The following is a 9,654-nucleotide window of genomic DNA, read 5'->3' on the forward strand; positions in this document are numbered from 1 at the left end:
GTTCAGCCTGGAGAAGAGAAGGCTGAGAGGAGATCTTATCAACGTGTACAAGTATCTGAAGGGAGGGCGTCGAGAGGATGGAGCCAGACTCTTTTCAGTGGTGCCCAGCGACAGGACGTGGGGCAACGGGCACAAACTGAAACACAAGAAATTCCATCTGAACATGAGGAAAAACTTTTTCACTGTGAGGGTGACAGAGCACTGGCACAGGTTGCCCAGAGAGGTTGTGGAGTCTCCTTCTCTGGAGATATTCAAAACCCTCCTGGATGCCATCCTGTGCAATGTGCTCTAGGTGATGCTGCTTGAGCAGGGGGGTTGGACTAGATGATCTCCAGAGGTCCCTTCCAACCTCAGCGATTCTGTGATTCTGTGACTTAGCCAGCATGTTAAAAAAGTGAATTTCTAATAGCGCTACAGTATCAGGGTTTTTTCAAAGAAGCAAAGTATTAAGATGCATAAATGACAATGCATCAATATGAAAAAAGCCAAGAGCTCAGAAAAGTTGCAAAATCTTTTGATGAACACCCTCCTACTACTGGAAGTATTAGAGGTGAATTCCTTGAAGCAATGGAGAGAGTAATGTGAATGAGAAAAGCATGAAAATGGGGGAAGGGAAGCAGAAGAAGGAAATTCTTCATATGCTTCCACCAAAGAGGAATTTGCTATTGCTTTTAAGACTCCTTTGTTATCAGCAGCTTAATTACAACTGGATTTTTTTAGAGAGGATTTTATCAAGGCTGTAGCATTCTACCTTGCTTTTTACCTTGCTTACTCCCTTGCTCTTCCCAGCAATAGCTGGTAGCTATGTTGTAATTCTTGAAGTATGTGCTCATAAAAGCAAAACCCACAGGGAAGCCTCATGCATTTCTTTTCATGAGCTTTATACACAAGGTGTGAAACCTTGCTTAATTACCTGCCTCCAGCCACTCCTTAAAAGCTGAAGAGCTTTTCTTTGTATTTGTGGACCTACAGTAGCCATGGCAGCTGCTCATTTATTAGTTGCAGTGTATGTTAAAGCAGTTTGGGTAACTAGATTGTGTGGAAGGTGAAGCTGCATGCAAATTTATTTTTTCAAAAAAAGCCAGCAATCTGTTTACTGAGAACAGGTCATGGAGACACTAATCAAAAATAGAAACTTCCTTCTATTTCACCATAAAGCAAGAATGATTAACAACCCTCATATTGCACAGATGCACATAATATATGCACCTTACATGTCTAACTATCCCAGAGATCTGATAACAGGTTATTCACTGGAGATGAGCCTGAGTCAACCCTTTTCCTCTCAAATTTAAAAAAACCAGAATCTTTGACAATATCAGTATGGAATTCAGACTGGGATTTAGAGGTGAATATAACGGCTGACTTCAGGATAGCTCAAACAAAAGACTGCTGGTGTGAATTTCTGTGATATTCTGGTGTTTTGGTGAGGAAGGGGAAAAGTGGATGGAGGAGAAAGACACTGCTTGACATTACAATATAAACATCACTTCTTCTATTTCTACCAGGAAGCTGTTGTTGGAAGAACAAGATGCAATCATTTGTAAGTGAACTAAACTCACAACTTAGAAACAACTGCAGTACACATTGTATGTCCACACAATGAGATACATGAAGAGCAGCTATTCTGTTCTAGCTCTTCTCTCATGCAGACAAACCCAATATCATGCTGTTTGCTCTGAAACATGGGACTGGAGGCAGCAATAGTTATACCTGATTATGAGACTGGCCCTAACTATTTCACTGCCCTCTTCCCTAACATTCCCATAACTAATACCAATGGCTCACTAGGTTTTCCCGGCCCTGCCTCACCTCCACAGATGTAGTCATTCCAGTTCTTCTGCCTTGGGTTGCTGTTCTGTGTTTGGAAATTATATGTTCATTCCCACTTCTGTTCTATCCTTTGCCTGTAAAATTCCTGGGAAGGATAATTTAATAAGCCCCTGCATTTATGACATACATTCAACCTTTTGTCAGTAGATGCTTGAATTCCCTCTGTCTCTTAGTAAAATTATTTCCTGCTGAGGCACTGACTCAGTGAGGTAGGGGGAGCCAAAGCCCTGGAAACGGTGAGTTACAGTTGCTTTTGGAAGGTGACTGCTTTCCATAAAATCTGGCTATGTAAACAGACTTCCGAAATATGCTAGCTACTGAATTAGCCCTTCCCAAATTCTAATCAGCAATACAAAATAAACTTACGAAATAACAAAACTCTCAGCTTCCAGCATGCACTCTGCCTGCTGCGTGAGTTTTGGAAATATTTTAGACAGATTTTGGCTAGATGGAAATCTCTGAGCCATGTGGTATTTTCAAGCTTTAGCACTTCCAACCTCGACAGTCAGACTAGCAACGAAAAGCAAGCACTGCCACCCAGTGGCTACCGAGGACAAGTTTCTTCTGTAATTAGTATGTAAACTCTCTTTCAGAAATTGGTCATATAAAGATGGGCATTTTGATTAGGCAAAGTTTCATGCTGGAAGCTGCATATTCAAATCCTACTAATCTCCACTTATTTAGAAAAGGACTGATATTTTTATCTAAGAAAAATGAGTTAAATGAGTTAAACTAAATATGTTATTCAGAGAGACATTGCCTGAGAGTACTGTTTTGGTTTTGGATTTCTAAAGGAGACTCAATAGTTATATTGTAGAAGAAAAACCAAGCATGGGGTGTTTGGCTGGCTATGGAGCTGGCTTAGGCCAAAGAAAGATTCCTGTTACCTGACTTACTGACTTGTGGCTAATACAGAAGAGCCTTCTCAGAGGCTCAGGCCAAGGAATCAAATAAGGGGGAGAAGAAAATACATAGTTTACTCCTTGACATTAAAGAGTTACTGAAATGACACTTTAAGCTCAAATGGACTGAAGCTTCTCTCCTGATTCGCCACATTTTGGAGGGGAAAAAAAGGGCACAAAATTACAAAATTCTCCTTGCTCTTCCCTCAGTTGCAAGGGAGTGGTTGGTAAGCACTACCAACAGCTTAGAAGTATGTTTAGGGTATATCAAAGCTTGGTCTTACAATTTCCTGTTTTGTCTTCTAGGCCCTGAAGTTGAGGTAGCCATACAGACATGAATATTGCACTAGTAGAAAGCCAGAGGTGCGAAAGCAAGCCAGTACAAATTATCTTGCTCCATGGCTTGTAGAGATTTGTATCAGAAATACTAAAATTGGTTTGAATGAGGCATGAATGGAAAAGCATGCCTGAAAGCATCAGATAAAACAATGGAGCAAGTTAAAAGAATGGCCTGCGCTGACAACCCAGGACACCACTGACAGCAACAGAACAGGTGAACACTGAGGGCCATGCTGTCACACCAGTCACCACACCAGTCACCACCGGAAGGCCTGTGCCCTGACAAAGGGAGCAGGGCAACAACGCTGCCTCACACTGGCTGTGCGCTCCCTTTCAATCCGTCAGGTGGATGGACTGTAGCCCTAAAGGTACTTGCAGCGGGGGAGCATGTGTAACAGGCACCAATGCTTACGGAGGCTGCAGTAAGCAAGATTTAGGGGCAAAAGCATAATTGTTTGACTCCTACAGGATGTATAAGACCTACACGCAAAAAACAGTTCATCACTGCCAACCAAGGGGATGCCCAGGAGTGCAGTGAGGACTTGAGAGCCAGCAGCTGTGTCTTCTGTGCTGCACACAAGTAATCCTGGCCAGATTACATGGACACACACATTTTGGTGCTTCTGAATATATGGTGTGAGAGACCAAGGGACTGACATCTGTGACAACATATGCAAGTGACTGAAATCAGTTTTGTTTACGATAGATAGCATTTTCACCTTCCACACAGTCTCTGAGTTTTGTGAAATTAATTTTCTACGTGTGGTTTTGGTAAAAGCATCCAGGAGCAAGTGATTTTCATTCAGAAACGATTAGCACATGACTAGGGGACAAATCTATCAGCACTTTGTAGTCTGGAGACTAAACTTCAGGCAACTCTCCTGCTTCTGGTGCTTCCGTAAGTACTCTAAAAAGCATTTTTCAGCCCAGTCTCTTACCCATTGAAGTCCCTGGGATCACTGCCGTATCACATGCAGTGAAGTAGTGCTGAATCAGCAGGAACAGACTGCCAGAAGATCTGACAGAGCAGAGTGGTGCCACAGAAGGTTTTAAAATGTTTACACATCCTCATCAGGGGGAAGAAGCCAAATCTTGAATCACTTTGCAAGTTAATAATGAAAAAAACACCATTCAGATGAAGTCAATTGATAAGTCATATTAACAGACCTTTTTAAAAAGCAAAGATTATCCAAAACACTGACATAAAGAATGTTTTAAAACAAACAAAAACTTCCCACACTCTTTTCAGTAAAACATATGAATTTGAGAGTTTCAAAAGCTTTGCTGTTTTTCCAAGATGCTTTAGATCAGAGTGTCATTAAATCTTTTTTTTTCTTCAAAAGCAGTTTTGATGTTGTACCACATAAATAAATACCTCCATAAGCCCTGGAATTAGCAAAGTGTGGTTTCCTATAGAGTTGTCCCTCATGGTTGATTGACTCTGGTGTTCAACCACAGCTCTCACTTTCTTGAAGTTCTTACCACAACTGATACACAGAAAAGGCCCATCTCCCATGGGGATTTTCTGTCATTTGATAACCTGGGAGGTCATAGCACAGCCCCTGCCCCAGCCAGGACATCTACAGAGATATATATTTTTTTGTTTTTATCTTGCCCCTTCCCCACTTAGAAAAAAAAAGATTTTTGTAGAAACTGCATCTGTCAACTGGTGGAAATCAGCTGTAGGTTCAAAAGTTAGGAGGGACACATACACACACACCTCAAAGCACAAACTCAAACAGTCTGGCTGTGCTTGATTAACTTAAGCCTTTTATCTATAGGGAACTAAGCTAATAAGTATCACATTGGGCATTCTCGGTCAGTTGTATGCTCCATAACTACAAAGATTTTAAGTTTGCCAAACAGCAGCCCCTATATGTCTTAAATAAATTAGCAGCAAAGCATAAAATGATAGGTGTTCCCTTCTATTATTTTCCTGTTTGGAGGAACACCTAAACAATCTGTGACTTGGGAAAGGGAGGAAAGGTAGGATGAGAACATATACACAAGTCACTTGTTTCTATTTTATGTCTATGAAGCCACACATGCATCCTCTCCATTTGTCATGGCTAGTTTAGTTTAATTAGAATTAACTCCAATTACTGTGCATAAAAATGTGCCAGTAATTCTGTCTCAGCACCCCTGCCCACTCATGCTGTATGCCTTGCAGTATTGCAGAGGCTGTCACCAGAAGACAAGTGGCTGGGAAACTGGTGCTTAATAGCCACAAACTACTGAGGCTGCCCCTCTCTGCATAGACTGGAGAGCAGCAGGAGGAAGATTATTCCCCCTTTACTCTCATGGCAAGGATACATCAGTTTTTTTCCATTTATTCATGCCCTTAGATCTCACCCAGAAAGAAGGCTGCAAAACCTGCAATTTCCAGAGAAGTTCCAAAATATTTTTCCTCCTATTTAGAAGCGGTTTGAGGGCAAATGCAAAATTTTACCTAGGAAAAGCTTGGGAAAGTAGCAAGCAAGTCATAACCAGCCCCATCTCCCTCTTTGGAGTAAGGGATGGACACCTCAGCTCTGGAACGTGCCTGCAGAGGAACCCAGGCACTCTGCCTGCTATGGGATGGAAGGTGCAAACCTGCCCCAGTGCCTAGCTGTTCTGCTTCTCATGCCAGTAAGAAACGTGGAATTTGTTTTCTCCAAAAGAATATCAGCGAAGTGAGGATCCATGTTATCAGGAGAGTTGTGCAGCATCAGCTGGGCATCCATGAAGAGATGGTAACACTACAGGAGAGAGAGTTCTGTCTTGAAAACAGCAGCGTAAAGGCAGCAGAGTAGACTTTGGCAGCCATGGTCCTATTTTCAGTTCAGAAGTGACCACACATAGTCTACATTAAACACTAAGTCTCTAATAGAAAAAGGAGAGAGAGCTCAAACACCAGTAGAAAAAATCATGGAATTGTTGCTCCTCAACCCCACATTAGGTTCACTAAAGCCATTTCACTATGGAAGAATATCGAGGGATAGAGAAGAGAAATGATTTGTCCAGTTAGCAAAAGGCAGAGAAGCAAAATCTGTAATCCTGGCTCAGCTCCTCATTGCACAGTTCAAACCTCTGAAGGAGATCTCGCCTTCCTGATATTAATTATTAGGAAGTAAAAAGGTGCAACACAAATGACCTCTCACTAGATTCCCATTCTGTGCTAATCTAGCCTTGAGCCTTGACTTCAGCTCAGTGCTACTGTGTTCACAGACGAGAATAGGTCTCAGCTAGGAGACAGAAACTAATAGCTTCATTGCTCAGTTAGGAGCAAAATCTGCCTACAGGAGTTATAAAAAGCCCTCAGTATTAAAAAGTCCTAGCACTTACCTTTTGAAAATTGAACTTATCTCCTAGGAGCAAAGAGGAGGATGACAAAACTAAGAAGCAGAGGCTGACAGATGCTTCTCTCTAGCTGAATCTAGGGTTTGACAACAGTGTTTCTGGCATCCCTTCACAACTGAGATGGGTGCCCAGTCATGGAGGAGATATAAGGACTCTTGTGTTCTGTTCTGTTATGGGAGCTGTGGGCTCTTAAATTGTTAGTGATAACACATTTCCTTTTCAAAGAATGTAAGAGAGGCAGGTCAGCAGGGTCTGCTGGCTTACTTCTGACCACAAGGCTCCCTGACAATTTCAAAAACCTAACTAGGGTCTGCTGCAGCTAGAGTGAGAGTTTAATAATTTGAGCAGGAGCTAAGTTAGAGCATGAATACAGGTTCTGTCCTCCATTGAACATACAGCGAGAGCATAATTAAAGTCATTTCCATGGGATTTACATGTTCTAACCAGCCTCAGATTTTTTCTTCTGAACTTGTATATTTGATTCCTTGAAATAGATTCCATGAATCCAATTTGAGAAACACCTTTCTGTTTTAACTCCAGTAACTTTCTTCAGCAGAGAGGGCAACCCTGTAAACAGCTGTTTACTGACTGTCTACTGATGGAGATTTTCTGATTATCCAGTTATTAATTCTACAGAAAATGTGCAACTTCCCAGTAGCCTGAATAAGAGCCTGTCAACTACCACCCTACTACAAACATTAGAAAAGGAAGTTACTAGGCTGCAAAACAGGAGCTATTGAAGTTATTTCTTTTATCTACTATGTTGCTGTCACTTTGCCATGCAGATTATTACACCACAGGACTTACCACCTTATAACATCCCAGTAAGTGTATGTTTGGAGAGAGAAAAGGAGCAATCTTCATGCCAATTCTTCTTCATTTTTCTCCCAATACAGCTGTCTCCACCCCAAGTGAAGCTTGTTATGCCCTAAAAGGAGAGAATGCAGCTTAAGGAGATTGGGGGCAAAAAGATGAAAGCAGGATATCTGGGACCATTAGATTTCTGTCTGTTTCAAAGCCAAAACGGGAACACAGGAGTCCTGACTTCACATTCCCTTCTCTACTAGCTATGACGAGAGCTAAGCAGAGGTGGTAAGGAATTAAGTGTTGCAGCATGAAGTCAACCTGCCAGGCATCAAGCAGTGCAGGAGATTGGCTCTGTTTTCCTTCTCTTCCACAATTCCTTTTGCAGCACCTCATGTAGTCACCACTGCTGCTGCCTCGCACATGTTTCAGGCAAAGGGGTTGCAAGTTGAACAGTTCATGTCCAGATCATGGATCCCCATGGAAAAAAAATAGGGCACAATGGCAAGATACAGCTCTAGAAGGAACTGTGCCTAGGCACTGGTCTAATGCCTATAGTCTCAGATTTCTCTCTATCCAAACCCTAGTCCTAACCCTAATTGTAACCAGAGAGCTGGGCTGAGACTTCTGCTCTTGGACATGCTGAAGCCCCAGATATAAAGACTGCTGGTGGGAAAGTTTCCCCCTCACTGTCATGACCTGAGTCACTTTGGTGACAACCTGATTGACTGATCTCATGCATTGCTGGTGGAAATCATGTAACTGGGTAAGTTTCCCTCAGGTACTGACTATGGGACCCACATGTCCCTTCTCTAGTAACTTGAGTGTTAACATGTAGCAATGAAACAAGAAAGCAAAGGCAAAAAACTCATGTCCTAGGCTTCTCCTTGCTCTCATGCATTTTTAGATCAAACAGTAAGTTGCCCTTTTTGTTTCACTCTGAGTTTGCAAAAGTCAATTCAGAGCAGCTGTGAAACAAGAAAAGTTTTAGAGGAAGGAATTAATATCCTATTTCTGGCTCAACATCCACAGTGAAGATCACAGGTTAAAAACTGTCAAATTCCATTCTTTGAGGGTTTTTTTTTTTTTTTAGTATATTTTAGAGAAAGGGGATGGAGAAAAAACCATTTTCTGATATCTCAGATACACGGAATCCTACCAGGATAGACCTAGTACTGAAGTCATCTGATAAAAACTTGTCCTCACTGGCATCTAGTACTGAGCATTGGGAGAAGGAAGCAGGCTAGATATTCTCCTGTTTGCTCAACCTAAAGAAGGTCCCAATGTACTCAAGACAGGCTCTACCAATGTATCTGAAGTCCTGCACTTCCTGATCCAAACAGTTTGTGCTGCATCAGTACACGCTTGCAGAAGTAGATATGCTATGCCTCATTTATTCATGTTGTACCTCATGTACATAGCTTTTCCTTGTCATCACAAAACAAAGATAAACATGAAAATTGCCTCAACATACCACTGTTGCTGCTACTGCCATATCTCCCCATTACAAAGGACCAGCCAAGAAAAAGAAGGAACTGTAGTTTCTCTGGGAATACAACTAGCAGGAAAGTTCATCAGGAAACCAGCCCAGATGATAATAAAAGCCAAAGTTATGTCACTGACACAGGTATTAGTCCAAAATCTTTTTTTCATGAGCTATGGTAGACAGTCCATCAGCCTTGGGGAAAACATCCCTAGCAGAAGGCCAGTCTCTCAGCGGTACAGCCTGGCCTCACCACCTCTCACAAAAGTGGAACAACGTTGCTTTGTGCAAGTTGCAGCTAAGTGTCTTTCCTATTATGTACGAGCTTGCTCAGACAAGGGACCAGAATCACACAGCAACTCTGGCTAAATTCAGCTGTCAATAGGTGAGGAGAGGCAAAATAAAGCATGCTTTCAAATGTCAATTTAAAAAAGATACTGGGAAGCCTTCCAAATGATTTTTATCAAAACAAACAAAAAATAGAGTGCAAAAGGAATCCAAGATACTGAAGTACTTCCACAGACATTTCTCTTTTGGAAAAAAGTTCTTTTTCATCCTGGAATGACTTTTTGGAGCATTTGGATCAAGCCTACCCATAATTTCTGCTGTATTCACTCCAGACACACACCTTTCCTGCTCTTTGATAGGAGCAGCAGCTACACGAAGGAAACTGAAAGGCAGATGGAAGAGGATGGAGCAAAAGAGTATCCCTCCAGGAAGGATTTTGCTAAGGCTGCAATCCCTCTCTGAAAACTGCAAAGCAGTATTTTTAGCATGTTACAATTTCCCTTCTCACTCTGCCGTGGGTGGAGGAGAAACGCTGAAGCCTTTATTTCCTTCCTCGCGGGAGACCGTGCGGGAAGGCCTTTCAGGGACACAGGTCACCCCCAGCAAGCCCCCCCCCCCCCAAGGGCCGCGCGAGGCAGGAGACACCCGTCGTGCGAAAAGAAGGGG

Source organism: Apteryx mantelli, chromosome 2 (genome assembly GCF_036417845.1).
Source record: "Apteryx mantelli isolate bAptMan1 chromosome 2, bAptMan1.hap1, whole genome shotgun sequence".
NCBI lineage: Eukaryota > Metazoa > Chordata > Aves > Apterygiformes > Apterygidae > Apteryx > Apteryx mantelli.